The sequence below is a fragment of the Cupressus sempervirens genome, chromosome 3 (assembly GCF_028749045.1).
Source record: "Cupressus sempervirens isolate cs-2001-9-10 chromosome 3, ASM2874904v1, whole genome shotgun sequence".
In the NCBI taxonomy this organism is placed as follows: Eukaryota; Viridiplantae; Streptophyta; class Pinopsida; order Cupressales; family Cupressaceae; genus Cupressus; species Cupressus sempervirens.
In genome coordinates, this window is record NC_143120.1 from 278,903,813 (window position 1) to 278,926,360 (window position 22,548).

Here is a 22,548-nt window from a genome sequence, read left to right on the forward strand (position 1 = left end):
TTGGCTCTCAAAACATTTGCATCTCCTCCATAGATCATTTGAAGAGCATCTCACATATTATTTGCACTATCACAACCCTTGATGTTATCAAACTTAGCATAACTTAGGGTAGAGGCGATATCCAACATTGCCTGATTGTGTTATTTTTTCTTTTTCAGATCTTCAGCAATTAGGGCTCTAAAAGGATCAACATGTTTAGTGGCAATGGTAGATTGTTCATGGTCTCCAAGACCTCTTAGGTGTAACTTCATCAAACTTTTCCATGTAGGGAAGTTTTCCTTATTAAGCTTGGGTGCCTCTCTTTTTGACATCTTGATCTTTTTCTTCTAGTACCTTCAAACTAGTCCTCTTAAGAAAATGGCTCTAATACCAATTATTGGAATTCTTTAGAATAATTAAGAGGGGGTGAATCAATTATCCAAGGTACAAATGTATAAATAAAACTTTTTACATCTTAATGAACCCATATCCATAAAATATATTCATGCATGCATCCATTAGATCATAAAATCACTTAAACTTGTAGATTATTTTCCTAGATCAAAACAACTTTGTTGAAATGTAAACATGAAACATAATAGATTCAATAACACATTTGACACAATGATTTTATGTGGAAACCTAATTTGGGAAAAATCACTAGTAACATGCTACCCATTCTCAATCTTCTAAAGCGATGCCCTGTGAAAGGCCAACCCTATTAAAGGTTACAATATACATTGTTAAATGTAACCTAGTTAGAGGATTTCAATCACCCTATTAGGAGTGAGCCTTGTTAGAGGACTTTAGATCATTCACTTAGAATGTCACCTAGTTAAATGTTTTACAAATTATTGTTAGGTCAAACTGAATCCAAAGGATTTACCCTAGACTAGTATAATAATTAGAAAATAATAGTAAGGCTTGATCTAATAACACATTAAAAATCTCTATTTCAGTCCTCCATTATGCTTGACTTCCACACACTTCATCTTTGATAACTTGTTCACCCTTGAAGCATTCATACTCTTAAGCCTTCTTGCTTTTCTTTCCAATAATAGTCTATTTTATTCAATCACTAAATGAAGCAATACCTTAGACCTCTTGTCTAACTTAGGTTCTCAAACATGGCCAACCTTGCTTTTGACCAGCCATCTCTATAAATAGAAAATTAAGATCTTTTGTCATTCAACATTTATTGTCCATTTTAGGTTAGGTAGGATTAGGTAGGATTCAATGAATTAACCCATCTTTTCATTTGAGTTCCTTCTAGAAACTTCTTCTTCAATCCTCTTTAAATTTGTCTCAAAATGGTTTACCCTAACTTTTGTGCCACCAACTCATCATAGTTATCTCCCACACACTTCACAAAATTAAAGAAAACAAAATAGTCGACTTAGATTTCTCAAATCTATATTTAACATGAATATTGGCACTCAATATCAGTATGTTGTCACTTGACTTCCAAACTATTCTTCCACTCATCTTCAACTAGATCACTTGGAAAATAGTAAAGTTTACTAGTGCTCAACATCAACTAAACTTTACTCGACTTACACTGTATCACTCGGCATACATTGAACTTTCACTTTTCTTTGTTCCAACTAATTTTCTACTTGGCTTGTACTAACTTTTCTTAGCACCTATTGCCCACTCAGTCAAGCTTGAAAGACTCAATTCTTCTTACTTGTTCTTCTAGACTTAGTCAGTGTATCCAACCTTTGCAACGTTAAGTAGATAATCAATACACTATAACATCATTGTCTAAATTGATCTTTGTACTCTCTTTTTTTAGCATAACTCAACCTTTCCTTAGGTACTTTTGTTATCTAATTTGATCAAAACCTCCTCATCAATCAAATAAATGGTATTACTCAAATCAACTAGGCAGTTGTCTTACTGACAAGTAGCAGGTTTGACATTAGTGACAAAACAATGATTGAAACATATTCTCGTACTTGTATCAATTTTTTTTCATAAACCAAAACCTATTAGGGTTCACTTGCTTCAAGGATTTTATTTTTGTAATTTTTATGCAACAACTAAATAATTGATCTGGCTATGACACTCCTTTCCTATTAGATCAAATTATATCTCTGCTCTTTTGCAATTTTTATTTTTTCTATATCTTGATTGCTGATGTAGGAGCATCCTAGATGTAAGGGAATTCTTGCATCACCCAAACATATTTTTATTTCCAATTTTTTGTTTTCAATAAGGGTTATTCTTATGTAGAGTTGTTATTTGTGGAATCTTTCTTATCATAGTAAGTTTGTCTAATGTGCTTAGATTGTTCTAATCCCATTTTAGGAGGTTTAGCTTAGACATGTCACCCTGCCAAATATGTTATATTGACCTATCATATGTTTCAGTGAAATTGTTATGTATCTTCAGTATGAATTTTTCCTATCAAAACTTTAGGCTCAATGATGAAGGCCTAAATAGCTCAAAAATTAGGTCAAACCTCAACTAATGGACACTTACACAATGATTCATTGTAGAACATTAGTCATAATTTATGAAAAGGGGTTACAATAGCCCTTCGAGTCAATGGTTTGTTATTTATGGTCTCTAGAAGTGGGTCATCTAAAAATGTAATTTGTAGATTGTCTTGGGATGATTCTATGTAATAAAGTGTAATAAAATAATATAATATAAGGTTTCTCATCCTCAAGAGTTAGGGCATAGTGTTTAGAACCTTCCTCGATGATGAAAAATTCATATATAAGAAAGACTTGTAGGTTGTCTAGTGTAGTTTTGAATGATAGTCACAACTTTGTAAGGAAGTCATCCATGTGAGTTTGCATATTGTAATTCTACCTTTGTAATTCCACATTTGTAGATATAATAAGAGGCCCATATCTCATTCTCTTAATTCATTATTGTTTCTATATATTTTTTATGTTTGTGGTATGAAGGGGAGCACCCTTCATCAATTATGATTCTCATACACTTTACAATTCTTCTCAGTTCACTCACACCTCTCATTTACATCTTCTCCTTCCTTTTGAGCTATTAGGTTAGGCATAACATTTTCCTCTTAATCATAATCATTTTATCAAACCTTAAAATTTCCACTCAATATTCTTAATTATATCATATATCTCTATGTCTCAACATGATTTAATCTTAGTACATGACCTTCAACTAGGTTTCCTTGTCGATTACATAGAATACTCAAAATGTATTACCTATCTCGATACATCAGTTTAGTGTTTCCTTATACTAATTGAACAAATTAATTGATGTAAATACATCATCGCATATCTTTCATACTTTATTACCACATTATCCAAAAGGATCTGTAAGAAATGATAATGTTGAGCAAGGACCGAGAAACAATCCAAGTAAGTTAACTGTGAAACAATGTTACCATAAGATAAGCAACTCCAAGAGCATACACCAAGATGGTTCAACAATGGAGACAAGGATTTATAAGGGGAAAGCAAAGAAGACCCCTTGTGAGTATTATGAATGAAGGCAAATGCCTAGAGAAGAGAGAGAGAGAGTGTTGGAGCAAAAGTAGCTCAATACAATAACATCAAGTGCTTAGAGTGTTGTTGTAGTTGTGTAGAAAGAAGGAGGAGCATCTCTTATATAGAGATGAGAGAGGAGTTTCATTTGTAACTCCCATTTCTATGAATGCCACATTCATAATAGGTGTGTGCAAAGTGTCACAATCCTCTTAAGGAGGATAAACTAAATAAAGAAATAAACAAGAGTTGTCCTTACATGTGGAATAAAGGACAAACAATGACATGTCCTCCACATGTGTACAAGTGGACAAACTACATGTAGGGACCCTTGGAATATCCCAATTAAAATATATATCCAAGGAAAGATTAACCTTTCTAACACCCCCCCTTAATCTTTACTTGGGGAGTTTACTTCAACGGGTTGTAAACCCAAATTTTTACAATGGAACTGAAATCTCTCTTTAGAAAGTGGTTTGGTTAAAATATCAGCCACTTGATCTTCTCCTTTACAATAAAGAAGAATAATTTGATTGTCTTCAACTTGTTCTCAAATGAAGTGATGTTGAAGTGAAATATGTTTGGTGTGGGCATGATACACTGGATTCTTTGCCAAGGCAATAGCACTTTGATTATCACAATGTATAGGTGTAGGTAATTGTTGAGGTAGACCCAAATCATCAAGAAGTCTTCGAATCCACAAAGCTTCCTTGGCTACATTGGTACAACCTTTGTATTCAGCTTCAGTTGAGCATAGGGAAATAGAGTGTTCTTTTTTGCTTTTCCAAGAAATTGGACCTGAACCAACAAAGAAAAAATAACCACAAGTGGATTTCCCATCATTGGGATTTCCACCTAGATCGGAATCAGTATAGCCATGTAAAATAAATTCAGAGTTTGGATCATAAAATAAGCCTATATTAATAGTTCCTTTAATATACCTTAAGATGCGTTTAGCAACTTTAAAATGAGTTTGTTGAGGTTTAGACATAAAGCAAGAAACTAAACCAACACTATAAGCGATATCAGGTCTAGTAAGAGTTAAATAATTTAAACTTCCTACTAATTGTCTATACAAAGTTTCATCAACAAAAGGAGTATTCATATCATTCATTAATTTAGTTCCTAATTCACATGGAATTGAAACATGGTTAGAGTCATTCATCTTAAATTTTTCTAAAAGATCATAAGCATACTTGCTTGGAGAAACAAAGATACCTTTAGGAGTTTGAAAAATTTGCATACCTAAAAAATAATGTAAGATACCTAAGTCTGTCATTTGAAATTTTTGTTTAAGTTGGAATTTAATATCAGAAATCAAAGTGTCTGAACTAGAAGTGAGAATTAGATCATCTACATAAACAATAACAATGATAATATCATCGTTAGTATGTTTAATATACAAATTAGGATCATTTTTACTTCTAGTAAAACCTTGAGAAATGAAGAAAGAATTAATTTTAGAATACCATTCTCTAGGTGATTGTTTAAGACCATAAATAGATTTGTTCAATTTGCAAACTAGATTTTCACTACCTTTCTTAACAAATCTAGGAGGTTGAGCCATATAGATTTCTTCATGTAACTCACCATTTAAGAAGGCACTTTTAACATCCATTTGATGAATGGGCCAATTCAGTTTAGATGCTAAAGCAAGAACTAATTTGATAGTAGGCATTTTAGCAACAGGAGCAAAAGTTTCATTATAGTCTAATCCTTCAATTTGGAAAAAACCTCTAGCAACTAGTCTAGCCTTAAATTTACTAATTTCATTATTAGTATTCAATTTTGTTTTGTATAACCATTTACATGAAACTAGATTTTTGCCAGGAGGTAATTTAACTAAGTCCCAAGTTTGATTAGCAAGTAAAGAATCATATTCCTCTTGCATGGCTTTCTGCCAATGAGGTTGAGAGTTAGCTTGATCAAAAGACTTAGGATCATTAGAATTCATAATAGTAGTCATCAAAGCATAATTACAATAATTAATCCTTCTATGTTTAATTCCACCAGATTTGGAAATATAATCATCAGCTTCATTGATGAGGTTTTGAGCCCATTTAGGTTTACGTTTAGTTGTAATGGAATTATCACTAGAGGAAGAATCATCAGTAATAAAAGTATCATTAGTATCTATTTGAGTATCATGAGATGTAGGAGCAGAAAGAATCGGTGGTACTTGATTAAGAGAAAGAGTAGGGTTAAGAGAAGGAGGTTGGTCCTCCACCAGCACAATTTTAGTGCCACTCAATTCTTCATCCTGTGTAGTAGAGCAATCATGAACTCCATTTTCTGCAATACAAACATCTCTAGCAATTTGAACTTTGTTAGTAGTGGAATTATAAACACGATAACCCTTAGTGTTTTCATCATAGCCAACAAACATATAAGGAGATAACTTAGCATCTAATTTATGCCTTTTCTGTTTAGGCATATGAACATAAGAAATAGAACCAAATATCCGTAAATGATGTAAATCCAGTTTCCTACCAGACCAAGCCTCTTCTGGAGTGATAGCCTTGAGAGCTTTGGTAGGAGTCCGATTAAGAATATAAGTTGCACAAAACATGGCTTCAGCCCAAAATTTATAATGCAAATTCTTAGCATGCAACATGCTTCTAGCCATTTCAACAATGGTCCGATGCTTTCTTTCCGCTACACCATTTTGTTGTGGTGTATAAGGAATAGTAAGCTCGTGCTTAATTCCACATGATTTCAAATAAGAATGAAAAGCATTATTCACATATTCCTTCCCATTATCAGTTCTAAGAATTTTAAGTTTATACCCAGATTGCCTTTCAACATATAACTGAAATTCAATAAATATATCAAGAACTTGATCCTTGCTATGCAAAAAATAGATCCAAGTTCGTCTAGAAAAATCATCAACATAGGTAAGTGCGTACCGAGAACCTTGGATGGAGGTATTCTCCATGGGGCCCAAAAGATCACTATGGACAAGATGCAACTTATGAGTTGCTCGCCATGATTTTCCACTTGGAAAGGGCTCCCTATGCATCTTACCACTCATACAACCTGTATAGGCAATCTTGGAAGGAATAATGTGAGGCAAGCCATCAACCATATTATGCTTTTGCATGAAAGTAATATAATCAGAATTTAAATGACCAAGTCTTTCATGCCATATATTGAAATCAATAGAAGTATGTAAAGAATATCGTGAACTAGAAAATTCATGGAATTTAAACAAATTGTCATTATCCATTTTAGCATGAGCAATCACTTTGAGAGTTTGAGGATCTATAATATAACATGTATCTTTGTAGAATTCAACTTTATAGTTCTGACATAGCTGTGAAACAGAAAGTAGATTAGTTTTCAAGTCAGGTACATATAAAACATCATGCAATTTACCATTAGGAATAGTAACATCACCTAGTCCTTCAACTTTACAAGTCTGATTATTAGCTAACTGAATAGGAATGTTAGCAATATCAGGTTGTAAAGAATCAAAGATTTCTTTATGAGAAGTGACACGTTGTGATGCACCACTATCAAAAATCCATTCTAAAGGTTTACAAAGATTAAAGCTACAAGTAAAACGAGGATTAGAACTAGTCGAAGTACCTTTTTTATGGTTTGAGGTTTGATGATTGTTACTATGATTTATAGGTTTTTTATCATTTTGCTTTTTAAAACAGTTATTGACAAGGTGACCATCTTTGCCACAATAAGAACAATGAGGTTTGGAATTGGAATGGTTGTATTACGAGTATTATTAGGATGATTGGTATTATTATTATATTTGGGATGAAATTTATTGTTGGGGTTATTTGAATTAGAATTAGATTGTTTGTAATTATTATTATTGGAACGAAAATTTTTAGTTGAATTTCTAGACACAAATGCATGTTCAGTTGATTTGAGGGTACCAAACTGAATTAGCTTAGCTTCTTCCTGTCTTAATAAAGTTTGAAAAATAACATAAGTTAACTGAGAAGTTAAAGTAGGAATAGCAAGTTGTGCATGAATATTAGTTATAAATTGTTGAAACTGTCTAGGAAGACATTTTTTAAGAATAAGATGAATTAAACGAATGTCCTCTAATTGAACACCTAAAGCCATAATTTGACTTTTAAGATAATCAAATTTTAAGAGGAATTCATCCATACTTTTAAAATCTGCATACCTAAGATCTTCGAGTTGATCTTGCAATTGTATTTTGCGGTATTCATCGCCACTGTCATACTTGGTTTTCAAGATGGACCATGCATCATGAGCTTTAGAACAGTGAGCAATTAAGACATATAAATCTGGAATAATGGAAATACCAATTAACCCTAAAGCTTTTTCGTTTTTAGCTTTCCAAGTATCTTTCTCGTCTTGAGTAGCCGCTGAACCGGGCTCAAGAGAAGGGTCAGTGGCTATTTCGAAGAGATGTTTAAAACGAAAAATAAATGAGATATGAGTTTTCCAAGAATGATAATTAGAATAATTAAGTTTGATTTCTGGAATTAATGTTGACATGATTAAGAAGAAAAAAAAATTCTTCTCTTTTTTGAAAAAAAGCTTAATGTGAAAATTAGATGAATGGGAAAATTGTTAAATGAAAAATTTTAATTTGATTAATGTAAAAAATTTATTTTATGTTTTTTTTTTTTTTTAAAATTAAGTTTATTTTTATTTTCTGAATTAATATTTTTATTGGTTTTTTTTTTTTTTTTTAAATAAAGAAGTAAAAAAAAGTGTGATAAAAGGGTTATAAAAGTTTAAGTTTTATTAAATAAAACAAGTTTTTTTTTTTGATTATTTTAAAAGGGTGGGCGGTGGAAAAAAGGCGAGATTTTTGGAGAATTTAAAAAAATGGATAAGGATGCGGGCTCTGCCCGCACGGGTGGCGGTTGCCGCGTGGCCGGGACTCGGGCCGCGCCAAGAAGCGATGGAAAAGGGTTTAAATGGTGCGGCCGAGAATAGGGCGAGTTGCAAGTTTTAGGAGCGGCAGTTTCTTTCGACAGAGCGTTGGATTTTATCCATGGACGCGACCGCGACTGGGCTTCGTGCGGCAGCGCAGCGGCTCTACAAACGGCGACGGCAGCGGCGACGCGGGGTAAACACACTGCAGGCAGTGGTTGCGCGCAGCGCTCTACGCAGAAGTGGCTGCGGTCGGTTGCGTGTGGCTCTGGCTGAAGTGGCGCGGAAGTGGCACCTCGACGGCAGTTGCACGCGGAGGTGCGCGGGTGGCGTGACCGCCCAACACAAAGCAAGTTTTGTTTTTTTTATTTTTTTTTATAAAATGCAATAATAATGCAATTTACAAGTTATAAGAAATAATGGATGTACCAAAATAATAAATAATAAGAAATAATTATAATAATGCAATATATCAAAATTTTGAAAGCATATAACATAAACTCAATATGTAGGAAAAAAAAAAAAAATTAAAGGAAGTAAAAAATAATAGAGAATTATATAAAACTTTAATAATGTAATACTTTTTGTTTTGGCGGCATGCCGTCCAAAACAAAAAGAAATTGAAGATTAATGAGAAAACCCTTTGGCGGCAAGCCTTCCAAAGAGGGTTAGATAAAAAAGATGAAGCTTTACAAGAAAACCCTTTGGCGGCAAGCCTTCCAAAGAGGGTTAGTAAAAAAAATATGAAACTTTACAAGAAAACCCTTTGGCGGCAAGCCTTCCAAAGAGGGTTAGATAAAAAAGATGAAGCTTGCATGCACAAGATTAGTTAAAAAGAGCTAAAATCACAACACAAACTTCTTCTCTCAATAACGTCTCCAAATAAGGTGTGCTCCAATGAATGGCAACCTTCACCACAAAACTTAAAACAAGGATTAGATAACCAAGCTCTAATACCATGTAAGAAATGATAATGTTGAGCAAGGAACAAGAAACAATCCAAGTAAGTTAAGTGTGAAACAATGTTACCATAAGATAAGCAACTCCAAGAGCATACACCAAGATGGTTCAACAATGGAGACAAGGATTTATAAGGGGAAAGCAAAGAAAACCCCTTGTGAGTATTATGAATGAAGGCAAATGCCTAGAGAAGAGAGAGAGAGTGTGTTGGAGCAAAAGTAGCTCAATACAATAACATCAAGTGCTTAGAGTGTTGTTGTAGTTGTGTAGAAAGAAGGAGGAGCATCTCTTATATAGAGATGAGAGAGGAGTTGCATTTGTAACTCCCATTTCTATGAATGCCACATTCATAATAGGTGTGTGCAAAGTGTCACAATCCTCTTAAGGAGGATAAACTAAATAAAGAAATAAACAAGAGTTGTCCTTACATGTGGAATAAAGGACAAACAATGACATGTCCTCCACATGTGTACAAGTGGACAAACTACATTTAGGGACCCTTGGAATATCCCGATTAAAATATATATCCAAGGAAAGATTAACCTTTCTAACAGGATCACACATTTTTTGCCTTTCATTAATCTTGAAAATTCTAACTTTTCCTCAAGTTTTCTTCCTTTTCTTAACATCTGGAATAGTTCAAAATTTTCCACTAGTCAATCAATTAGGTTGTGACTGTAAATACGTAATGATATTATCACTTATATTATATGCATACAATTATATCTATTGATTCTTCTTCTTCCTTGACCATATTTTCTATTGCACTCACTTATTATAGTCTTATTCATTGATCATTATAACTTCACCAATCATGTTCATGTTTTGAATCTTATCCCTTCATCAAGCATGGTAGTTTTTAATAGTTTTCATGATGCCATCAATGACAATGCTATATCATCATTATAATGTTTCATGGTAATGTACCATTACCATCATGCCAACATAAAAAACAACCTTCCCCTTGTGCAGGTGTCTACCTGAGAATGCACAAAGAGAATTTTTGTTAGGATTCTCAATTTTTTCTCACCTCTCTAGAGCATTTTGTAATGTTGTTCTACTTATCCTTAAGGAATTTCTTTTTTTTCTTATTAACAGATGATTTTCATTTCCTTTCCCATTATGGTTGATGTGAGGACACAATGAGTAACAGGAGCCTCTTTAGTACATGTTTTCTTAGTAATGGCTTGGTATGCATGAAATAGATTTTCCAAAATGGTTCTTTCACTATTATTTTCTAATGTTCTCAACTTGGAAATATTCATTGTCTCTCTAAATTTTGGATTTTAATCATTTTAATAACTAATCAACATCTTCCACTCTGTCTTAAATTTTCAAAATAGGTATTCCAAATTCTTTTAACCATTATTCTACAAATTCTTCTAATAATTTTACTATGCACTAGACTCACACTATTTTCTTCAATGATAATTAGAAACTTTGGTTTTCTATGAATTATTCTAGGAGGTATTGTGATTGGTGCATGCTCTTTATTTTCATTAGGCACATTATGTGCATTAATAACATCAAATCAAAATGATGTACCTTCTAAAAATTTATTATGTGAATTCATCACATCGACTTCAACTATTTTATGTTCATCACACTAAATCCAAATTGGTTTACATCTATCACATTGAATTTGAATTATTCTATGCTTATCATTTTGATTTGGTGCATTCATTGTATCAATTTAAGTTATTGTATGTTCACTATTTTCATTAGGTGAGTTATGTGGACTACCTTCACATAATATTTGTATACACTTATTTTGTCTTTCCTTATCCACCTCTTTTGTTGATTCATTCCTCTCTTGTTCTTTCTCATTACTGATATTTATTGTCCTTCTTATAACATCATGATGAAAACCCATATAAAATAGCAAGAATATAACAAATGAGAATAATTTTATTCTAATCTAAAGTAACATTTAAAAAATAAATTTTTAAAAAACCCAAAAAAATAGACAAAATAATCATTTCAAATAAAATTTGATGATCAAAATATGAAGTTAATTGTTATTTTTTGGTCTTAGATTGGTTTTGACATAGCATCAACACACTTCACCAATTCTCAAGTTGATGTCAAGTATAATACAGATGTCGAGCTATATTATGTGTTGAGCTAGAAATTCAATAGTTGCCAAGTAAACTTCAGGTGTCGAGAAAGTATCAAGTGTCGAGTGATAAGTGATGCTGAGTCCCATAGGTACCAAACAAAGTATAGATGTCAAGTGACACAGAATTACTATAGGAGCTGACTGGGATAGAATTCCTATATGTGTCGAGCATTAGCAACTAGTAAGTGTCAAGTAACACAGAATCAGCATATGAGTTTGTGTCTTCACAAACTTAGATGTAAACCATTTTTGAGCTGACTCAAGATGAATCTCAAAGGATCTTGAAGATAATATCAAATCTTTTGCATTACCTATGTAATCTAGATGTAGCCAATTAGAAAAATGGACAAGGCATGCAACCAATAGAAAAAGTGAAAGAATTGAGTGGGAAAAGAAGAGTAAATAATGATCGTAGATTCATACCTAACCCTAAGTCTTCGAATCCTTTAAAAGGAGGACAAAACCCCATTATTTGTGTGTATGTGTGAGAGTTTATGGGAGAATTCTAGCAAAGTGTAGAGGGGTGTAAAGACTTAGAGCATAATAGTGTTGCAGAATTCAATTGATCAAGAATAGAGTATCAAAATTTTGAGGAGAGGCATATCAGATCAAGCAAGGATCAGAATTTTGAGGAGAGGAATATTAGATCGAGCAAGGATTAGAACAGATAGAGCAGAACAGGGATTAGGAATCAACAATTGAAGGTTGCAAGTCATCAAGTCAAGACTTTTTAATACTCTCTATCCATTGTATTAGGAATAAAAATCCTATGATGATAGGTTGATTTAATAGACATGTTGTAAGCCTTTCAACAAGGTGCTAAATTCTTTAATAGGTTAACATTCTAAGTGAGTGTTTGTAAATCCTTTAACCAGGTCACTTTTAACAGGGTGTAAAGTCTTTAACAGGATAGGCCTTTCATAGGGAAGACCATTGGAAGTGGTCAAACTTTGTAACCTTAAACAGTTACATATTGTTGTAGTGATACTTTGTGGATGTCATCCCCACCCCAATTTTACCTTCTCATTTTGGAGGGTTTCTAGGTTACCAAAATCTTGTGTTATCTATTTTCATGCATGTCTTTACTTTCATGTTTATTAGATGAATTAGATGCATGTGAATTATTTTAGCTAAAAGGTTTTAGAGGTTAAATATTGTTCCTTCTAATTCAACAACCCCCCCTCTCAGAAGTAAATCTTTCCACTTGTAAATTCCAACAATTGGTATCAGAGCTGAGTTCTTACGAGGAGCCCTACAACTTGGAGAAAAGATCTAGAAATGGAAGTCTAAAAACTTGAGAAGATCATAAAGAATCAGGCAATTGATGTACAACTTTCTCTACACACTTTGGACGAAGCAAGAGAAGAACTAAGAAAATCCTTAAAGAGAAGAAGAGAGTTGTCATAGCTAAGAATGATACACAATACAAGGAGATTGACACCTCAAAATTGTTTGCAAATGGAGACTCCAAAGAGTTTGATGCAACAATAGTAGACCTGATGGAGAAGAATAGAGCTCAAGCAGAAGAAATTGGAACACTCAAGCTTGAACAAGAATCACAAGCCATGATGCTTTGTGAGGTGACTGAATAGAAGAAAAGAGCCATTGAAGATAAGGTTATGCTAAAAGATGACAAGAGAAATATTGCCAACAAACTCAAAGAAAAATCAATTGATCTTGCAAGAATTTCAAGCATGCAGCTAGACACCCTAAGTCAGATGATGAATGCACATCATGAACTAAATGTCAAGGACATTGAGATCTCTGCACTTAAGATGCAAAATGAAAAATTGCGAAATGACCTAAAAAGAGAGAAGGATACTACAAAAATCTCAACAAACCCAATGAGTCCATTAAGTACTTTGAATAGCTACTAAGACCAAGAGCTAGCAATGATACTTTAGGATTAGGATACACCAACATTGAAAAAGGAGAGTCATCTAAGACTACAAAAGAAAGAAGAGACAAAGGTAAGAACACTAAACCTACTTGTCATTTTTGTGGTAAAAAAGGACATACCTCTATGTGTGTAGGAGCAAGAACACCCATCAACATGACAAACCTAAGAATATGGGTCACTGTCATAAGTGCAATAAGCAAGAACATCAAGCACATCACTACAGGACTAGGAATATCAAAACACCAAGATTTGAAGGTCACTGCTACAATTGCAAGAAGTATGGATATAGAGCTTTTGAGTGCATCTCAAAGCCTATGTAGACACCTAATTAGCCAGCAAGGGGAAATAACCATGGACATCACTACGATTGTGACTACAACACCAGGTATAGCTGTCATTACTGTCAAGAATATGGACACATTCTTGAAAATTACATAAGAACACATTTATATGGAAACTACAGGAGATGGTTAAGTCAAACCACATGTTTTAGTTGTTTGAAGACAGGTCATATCAACAGGAATTGCCCAACAAGGTCAAAGGCACCCAACTCAGAGATCAAAAAAGGAAAAGAGAAGGTGGATGTTGAACACATCAGAGGAGAAATGAATAAGACATGGAAGAAGAAAGATGGGAGTAGTACATTAAATGAAGGGATCACTTCACCAAAAAGGTCAAGTGATCACACTTAAACCAACTAAACAAAAGAAGGCATGTGGAATTGATATACAAAAATTTACCATATATTAGTTCCTAAACAAGCAAGTACTAAAAAGGAAAGATCAGCATGAATAGAGATGTAAAGTTAAAAACTTGAAGTTTTCATCAATATTACCAAGTTAGAAAAGCCACCTTTAGATGCCAAATAAAATTTCAATACATGTTGAGTTAATTGCCAAAGTCAGTAGAAGTTGAGCAATTATTTGTAGTCAAGTTGGTAGTGGAAGCTAAGTGAAGAGAAAATTTTAGTTGAAGCCAAATTAAGGATACTTCAATGTATGTTGAGTGGTGGAAAGACAATGGAAGTCAAATAATGTAGAAATGTTTAAGAAGTTGAGTGGATAGCTATAAATGCACTAAGTATTAAATGCTATGAAAATAGGGTATATTATCACATTTTGAATCATTTTTCTTCATCATGAACAAAGATCAAAGATGAAGAAGAGTTCAGAATGATTTTAAAGAAGAGAATCCAGCATTTGAGTTGATTTCAATATGATTTAGCACAGTTTCATCAAATTCAAGGTATTTACACTAGTGCGGAGCTACACAATTTTAAATTTCTTCATGTTAAAACCCTAGCTAGCAAAAATGGCCTCTAGTTCTAGGAAACCATAGGAGAAAGATCCATTTGAGGTTTAACTAGTGTCAAATCAAGTGAAACAACTAGATTTTTGGCCAATCCCAGAAGTGGCATACAAAAATGACCCAGTTGGAGCCCTATCTATTATACCTCCTAAGGTAGTTATGATCCAAGATGTTAGAAGACATTACAACTACAAAATTGGGAGCCATAGGAGATATGGAGATGAGGGAAGCCTATGAAAAATTGTGTGAAAATGGAGTATTGAAAAATGAATACCAAATTTTTTAGAAGAATGGTTTGATGTGTGCCCTAGAAATCCCCAAAGTTTTCAAAATTGAATAGATTAGGATAGTGCTCAATAGGATTCATGATGGAAGTTTATGGTTGGAGGATGGTCCAATAAAAATAACAAAGGGATTGTACATAGAGTAATAGGGTACCCAACCCTAGATCAGCCAAAAACCTTTAGAAGTGATTCCAAGGAAGTAATTGAGAAGAAAATAGGTGCCAAATGGAACAAGAGAGGAATGATAATAGACACTATGCAATACCCTCTTGTTGACTTTGTTGTTAGAGTTATTGCTCACAAATTGTATCAATCTAGGAAACTTAATAGTATACCATGCATTGTAGTGGATGTTGGTTAGAAACTAGTGAAAAAGGATCATACTTATGATCTTGCAAAACTATAATTGCAACAAATCAATGAGAACTTAGTAGCAATAAGGAGAACCAGTGGAGCACAGTGCAAATTCGGTGCAATTTTGATTTGCATATTTTTCTATGTATAGAATGAATTTCCATCTTTTGGTAAAGTTTTCTAGAAAGAAAATAGGTCTATAGTAGCTCAAGTAAATGAATACATTGAACAAATGGGAGCTAATTTTGAGACATTAATGACTAGCTATTTTGAAGGTTTCAAGAAGACTGTGAAATAAAGGATAAGGATACTAATTTCATTGGTAGAACAGCATGTAAATGTTGTATATTTTCTTGTAGATATTGATTATACTTACATACAAGCAAAAATACCAAGGATTAGATGGCTAAGACCTCTTGGCTATGAGATAAATATAGATGAGGCATCTATAGCTATAACTACATTATTAGTTGAGGAAGTGGACAAGAGTGCACCACATTTTGGTACTTATGATGTGGTGAGATCAAAGGTGGACATGGAGTTGAAGACTACCTCCACACAAAAGAAAAATGATAAACTTGTAAAGAAACTCAAAGCCAAATTTGGTGAGGGTACTGCAGAAGTTGAAGATGATGAAGAAGAACAAGGATAGGAGACACTTGTATTAACCCAAGGCATGGTTGAGGATGTAGAGGAAGAAGAAGGTGTCAAGAAGGATATGCCCAAGGCTGAACCTAAGAAGAGAAAGGCACAAAAATAGCCTGCTATACATGCCAAAGGGAAAAAGAAAGCAACAAAATTGAGCCCAGCCAAGCCAACTACAAGGGAAGACACTAGGGCAACAACAAAAGTGGCTAAAGAATAGGAAAAGAAAAAAGCCATAGAACAAGGAGGGCCTACAAAAGAGAAAAGAAGAAAATATGTTGCACCCCTAGAGTTAGATGAAGAAAAGACAAAATCAGGCAATGATCAATTCAGAGTGGTAAGACATTCCACCAAATCTAATTTGGAATATGTTTGTGATAATATTAGGGATAATACAGATTTAACTGGTTTAAAGACCATTGATTTTAATAAATTTTCAAGAGAAGAACAAAACATAGTGGAAGAGTTTATCTACACTATGATGGCGAAGTTCAAGACTACCCCACTTGAACTTGACAATTCTATGCCTAAGGAGCTAAGCTCCATTGTAGAAAATAAATGGCATTACTACCTAAATATGAAGAAGGAAATAAGGAGTCAACATTGGCTCATGTAATGCCTGATCTAACTAAAGGTCAAATAAGCAATGCCAATAAGAAACATGGGAGAAAATTTGCACCCAAATATAGAGCCTTCAATATTTTGCAAAATAAAATAGAAGATGTTGTAAAGAAATCCACACAAATGTGGAAATTGATTTATGGGTTGACACTAGTCAAAGAAGGCCAAGAAGATCCCTTTGAGGGAAGAAATGATGAAGAGGAAGAGGAAAATGAAAAGGAAGAAGGAGAGAAAGAAAAAGAAGAGGTAACAGTGCAGAAAGAGACACATATAGGTGATAAGGCAACAACTGAGGAGCAGTAGCAAGAACAGAGTTTCCAAGACACCCAATTGCCACCACCCAGTCCTCCACATATAGTACCTATATCTATAGAAATAGTAATTGTGAAAGATGTTCCTAACATCTCAGGTTAGAACATCAATCCATTGGCTGTAGAGGATCTCAAAAAGATCTTTCACCAAACAACATTTCAATCACAATTGTGCTCAAATCTTGATTTGATGAGTGTAGAAGAGTTACAAAAAGTTATAGCAAAAATTACCAAGGAGTAGGTGAACACACAAGAACCACCTTCACAACCTCCCACATCTATAAATGATCAACCAAAAGAGCAAGCAGCACAAGACACAACTTCTAAGGTTGATCCCATAGTGATAGTAATAATAACTACGAAGGAGTCAGCAAAGGAGCAAACAGGACAAAATGTTCCTATAGCACAAAGCCAATATGCACCTCCTCAAATAATTGTCATTGATTAAGGGAGAAGAGAAGAAGATAAGGAAGAAGAGAAAACCCCCAAGGAAAGATAGCAAGAGGAAATACAAACATTGGTTAATCTACCTACTACGGGAACTCCTACCAAGCAACAAAGCACTAATGCAGTACCACTGTGAATCTCAGCACCAAGCTCGAGCTCCACCAAGGTAGCAAGGGTAATTCACTATGGAGACCCTGCACTTGATGAAGAAATAGTCATACCAAGTTATGACTACACAATGCAAGAGCCACTTGAGAGGAAGAAGTAGGAGATACTCAAAAATGAGTATAGAAAAAAGTAAGCATTAGTAGAAATCAAAGACATATTCCTTGATGCATTTAGCTTGCTAGTACCTGATGAAACAAAGCTCATCATGGAGCAATTGTCCAGCATAGTGGACTAGGTACAAAATGAAGACCTTGATACTAATGTCAAATTATTAGAATGGTCTAAAAAGAAATTTCAAATGAAGGTTAATGAGAAGATATCTAGTGAGATAGCACTATCACAGGTTGAACTGACCAAAAAGGTTGAGAAAGTTAAAATAGTACTTGAGAATATATTCTCATTGTACTCCAAATTGTGTGACTCATCATATTTCACACAAGAAACTAGCCAGAGAATATTGACCTTGGAGAGGAACCTTAAGATATTTAGCACACAGCTACTTAAGGATCCAGCTTAAAGTGAGAAGCATTTTGCCACATCCCTTCACACTCAGTAGGAATTAGCTATATTAATAGTAGAAGAGGCTAATGTCAAAGCCAAACTAATACAAATTCAATCTACAATCACCTCGCATCTGGAAGTACTACATAAGGAAGTGGCCTATGTAGATTATATTTTAAAGAAAGACCCTAATCTTTCTACCTTAGAAGGCCTTGTACATCTTGCACCAAAGACAGCCATCTAGCTCAAAGCACTAAAAATTTCCTTAGATAATTGGGATGCTTCTCTAAAGATGATAATGGAGGTAAACAAAACATTTTTGGCTAAATATTCCATTCATTCTTAGGACCCTCTGACATAAGTGTCAAAAAGGGGGAGATATTCATGTAATGGGGAGATATAATAAAGATAAGAGATAATAAGAATGGATGTCTAGATAAAGGGAGTAATACTCAAAAGGGGAGATATTCAAATTTTGATTTTGAGGAGAGATAAGGAAATAAAGCCAAAAGGATAACAAAAACTGCAAAAGGGGGAGCAAAAACAAAGGGGGTGTACAAATAGAGAAAATAAGGCAAGGAAGTATCAGACACATTAGCATGAGAGAAATTCAGCTTAAAGGAATTTTGGTTTAAAAAAATGGCACATCAGCTTAGGGGGAGTTACAAGCTTTTGAGATATATAGTCTTCTACAAAAAATTTGAACAATCTTTTGAAGTTTTGTACATATGTCAAACAAAATGTGTATTATACTCATAGAGATTAGACTCATAATGCTTAGTTAAGTGTTTTTTCCACTCGTGTAAAAGGGGGAGATTGTTGGTCTCAAATTGGTTTTGACAATTGAGTGTTAACACACTTAACCAATTCTCAGGTTGATATTGAGTATAATACAGATGTCAAGCTATAGTATGTGTCAAGCCAAAAATTCAACAGGTGCTGAGCAAGTATCAAGTGCTAAGTGATAAGTGATGTCGAGTCACTATAGGTTTCAAGAAAAGTGTAGATGCTAAGTGAAACAGAATTACTATAGGAGCCAATTGAGATAGAATTCCTATATGTGTCGAGCATCAGCAACTAGTAAATGCTAAGTAACACAGAATCAGCATTTGAGTTTGTGTCTTCACAAACTCATATGTAAATCATTTTTTAGTTGACTCGGGATGAATCTCAAAGGATCTTGAAGATAAGATCAAATCTTTTGCATTACCTATGTAATCCACATGTAGCCAATCAAAAAAATGGACAAAGCATGCAACCAATAGGAAAAGTGAAAGAATTGAGTGGGAAAAGAAGAATGAATATTGATCGTAGATTCATACCTAACCCTAAGTCTTCAAAGCCTTTGAAAGGAGGAAAAAACCCCATTATTTGTGCATATGTGTGAGAGTTTATGGGAGAATGCGAGTGAAGTTCAGAGCGGTTTAAAGACCTAGAAAGAGAAGAATAGCATTGCAAAATTCAGTTGATCAAGAATAGACTATCAGAATTTTGAGGAGAGTCATACCAAATCAAGAAAGGATTAGAATTTCAAGGATAGGCATATCAGATCAAGCAAGGATCAAAATAGATAGAGAAAAATAGGGATCTAGAATCAGTAATTGAAGATTGCAAGACATCATATCAAGACTTTCTAATACTCTTTAGCCATTGTATTAGGAATGAAAATCCCATGATGATAATTTGGTTTAATAGCCATGTTGTAAGCCTTCCAACAAGGTGCTAAATCCTTTAACAAGGTAACATTCCAAGTGAGTGTTTGTAAATCCTTTAACCAAGTCACTTTAACAAGGTGTAAAGTCTTTAACAGGATAGGCCTTTCATAGGGGAAACCATTGGAAGTGGTCAAACTTTGTAACCTTAAATAGTTACATATGTTGCGTGTGATACTTTGTGGGTGTCATCCCCACCCCAGTTTTACCTTCTCATTTTGGAGGGGTTTTGGGTTAACAAAATCGTGTGTTATCTATTTTAATGCATGTCTTTACTTTCATGTTTATTAGATGGATTAGATGCATGTGAATGATTTCAGCTAAAAGGTTTTAGAGGTTAAATATTGTTACTTCTTATTCACTTACCCTCTCAAAAGTAAATCTTCCCACTTGTAAATTCCAATAGTTATTATCATAGAAAATTGTGTGAAATAGTAGTGGGACCTTCAAAAAATTACAATGTTGGTTTTTAGTGTTAATATACTTAAGGGGGAATCAATAATCTATCAAATTCAAAAACTTTCACCAACTTATCAAGTAAAGATCAATAAAAATAGAACTTAACAATTAAGCCATTCACCACATGTATGCAATGTAAATTTGTGAAATTATAAGTAAGACAAGACACAAATAACACAATGACACCAATAATACTCACATAGAAACTACTTTTTTAGAGGAAAAAACTATGGTGGTAGTTACTAACCACATTTATTTACACTCTCCTAAAATATACTTAGTTAAAAGGTTTATCCTTGTTAGGAGCTTATAGTAATGCCCTACTAAAAGAGAACCTTGTTATGAGTCACTTGGTTAATTGATTTTCCTCTAGCCTAATTAGGAATGTTATCCTATTATGAGTAACCTTGAGGGAGTATTTTTAACTCAAACTAATGATCCACCTAGTTAGGGGAATTAATCTTCACATATGTTAGGATCTTTCTCACCATATTAAGAGTGACCTAGTTAAGGAATTTATACTTGAGAAATTGTTAGGATTTAACAAGGGAAGTGATCTAGGTATAACACTTCTCAATTTCTTGTATAGATCTAATTCAACTCAACATCTACTTCTAATTGTAGGAATTCAACCATTAACTTAACCACATACACCATTCATGATCATCCCACTTACAATTGTAATACTCTATTATATAAATACACTTTTTGATATATATAGGGTGATCGTCACCTTAACCAAAAATTTATATTTTTAATTTTAATATAGCCCTACCAAAACATATTACCAAACCTAATCTATCCTTTACCAGATCTACCAAATCAGCAATTTGAACCACAAGTCAATATAAAAAAGAACATTTGGCCTTTTGCACCTTTTCTAATGAACATGTCTAACTTCAAAAAAAATTGGTCAAAACAAAAAAATTATGAAGACTTAATCATAACACATTCATGCCATATTAGTATCACATCATCACTTAACTTTACATCATGAAAGATCTATTAGGGTCATCCCAAATACTACTTTTTGAGGATAAAACAAAAAGTGTTCTAAGTGTTCTTTCCTTTTCTCATGAACATTCTTCAATTGATCCAAAGAATTCCTTGGTACATTAAAATAAATCATATATGACTATAAATTTGATAAAATAATTGAGTACAGATCATAAATCTAAAATTACAACATCTAGATCATCACAGATTTGATAGAATAATCAAATCATTAATTTCTTGTCATTAACTATTCATCTTGGCTACACTATCACACCTCAATCTATCATAATTTTTCAATACTTGTTTTTAGTTAATGAAATCATGCATACATAATTTTGTGAGACATTTATGAGTCTCCCATAATAATTGTGCACTCCAAATCAACACTTAGATAAATTGTACACTAGATTTCTATTTTGTAGATACCAGAAAATGTACCTAATAAAATGCCATCCAATAATCTTCAAGTTGACATTAATGACAATAGTAATTTATTAAATTTCCATAAAAAAATTCACTAAAACATATCCACAACATAATTTTCATCAATTATATACAAAACATCCCCCTTTGGCATTGATGGAAACACAAACTAGTGATGCCAATGCCACAACACAAACATGGAAACATCATCTATCATGCACTTTCTAGGTGCTCTTAAGATGAATAGTTTTTCTTCTTGTACTTCTTCACATTTTTATTTTCTTGCACTTCTCCCACATTAACAACAATACCAAAGGTATCACTCACACATGAGTCACCTATCAAACTACTATACTTCTAAATTTTCCCCCCAAGTAGTCACCAGTACACCAATCTACTATAAAATATGTAATAAATCTTCAACATTGATGTAACAATATAATATTTCTACTCAAATAGGGTAATGACCCCTATCCTACCTCTTATCTACTTTAAAGCATCATTAGGTAATGGCTCTGTGAAGATATTTGTAACTTTCTCCTTGGGGTTCACATAATTCATCTTCCTCTTTCTTCTTCACCTTTTCTCCCAAAAAGTGATACTTAATTACATTGTGCTTAGTATTTGGGTGTTGCACTGGATTATTTGGTATGTTAATTGCAATAGTTTTATCATAAAATATAGTCACCAATTATGTGATATTTTCATCAATCCCTTAAAAGACATGATTTATCAATAAATTATGTGATAAATTACTTGATGCTTCAACATATTCTACTTATGTTGTAGATTGTGAAATGCAATTTTTCTTCTTACTTATCCAAGACACAAGTCTCCCACCTAGGAAGAATGCTCCACCACTTGTGATCTTTTTCTTATCAATATTTCCTACCCAATCTATATCCGTAAACACACATAACAAAAAATCTTCATTCCATAATCAGCTTTTCTTTTAAGATATTTGAACATTCCTTCTACTTCTACCGTATGTATTTTCTTTTGATTGGACTAAAATC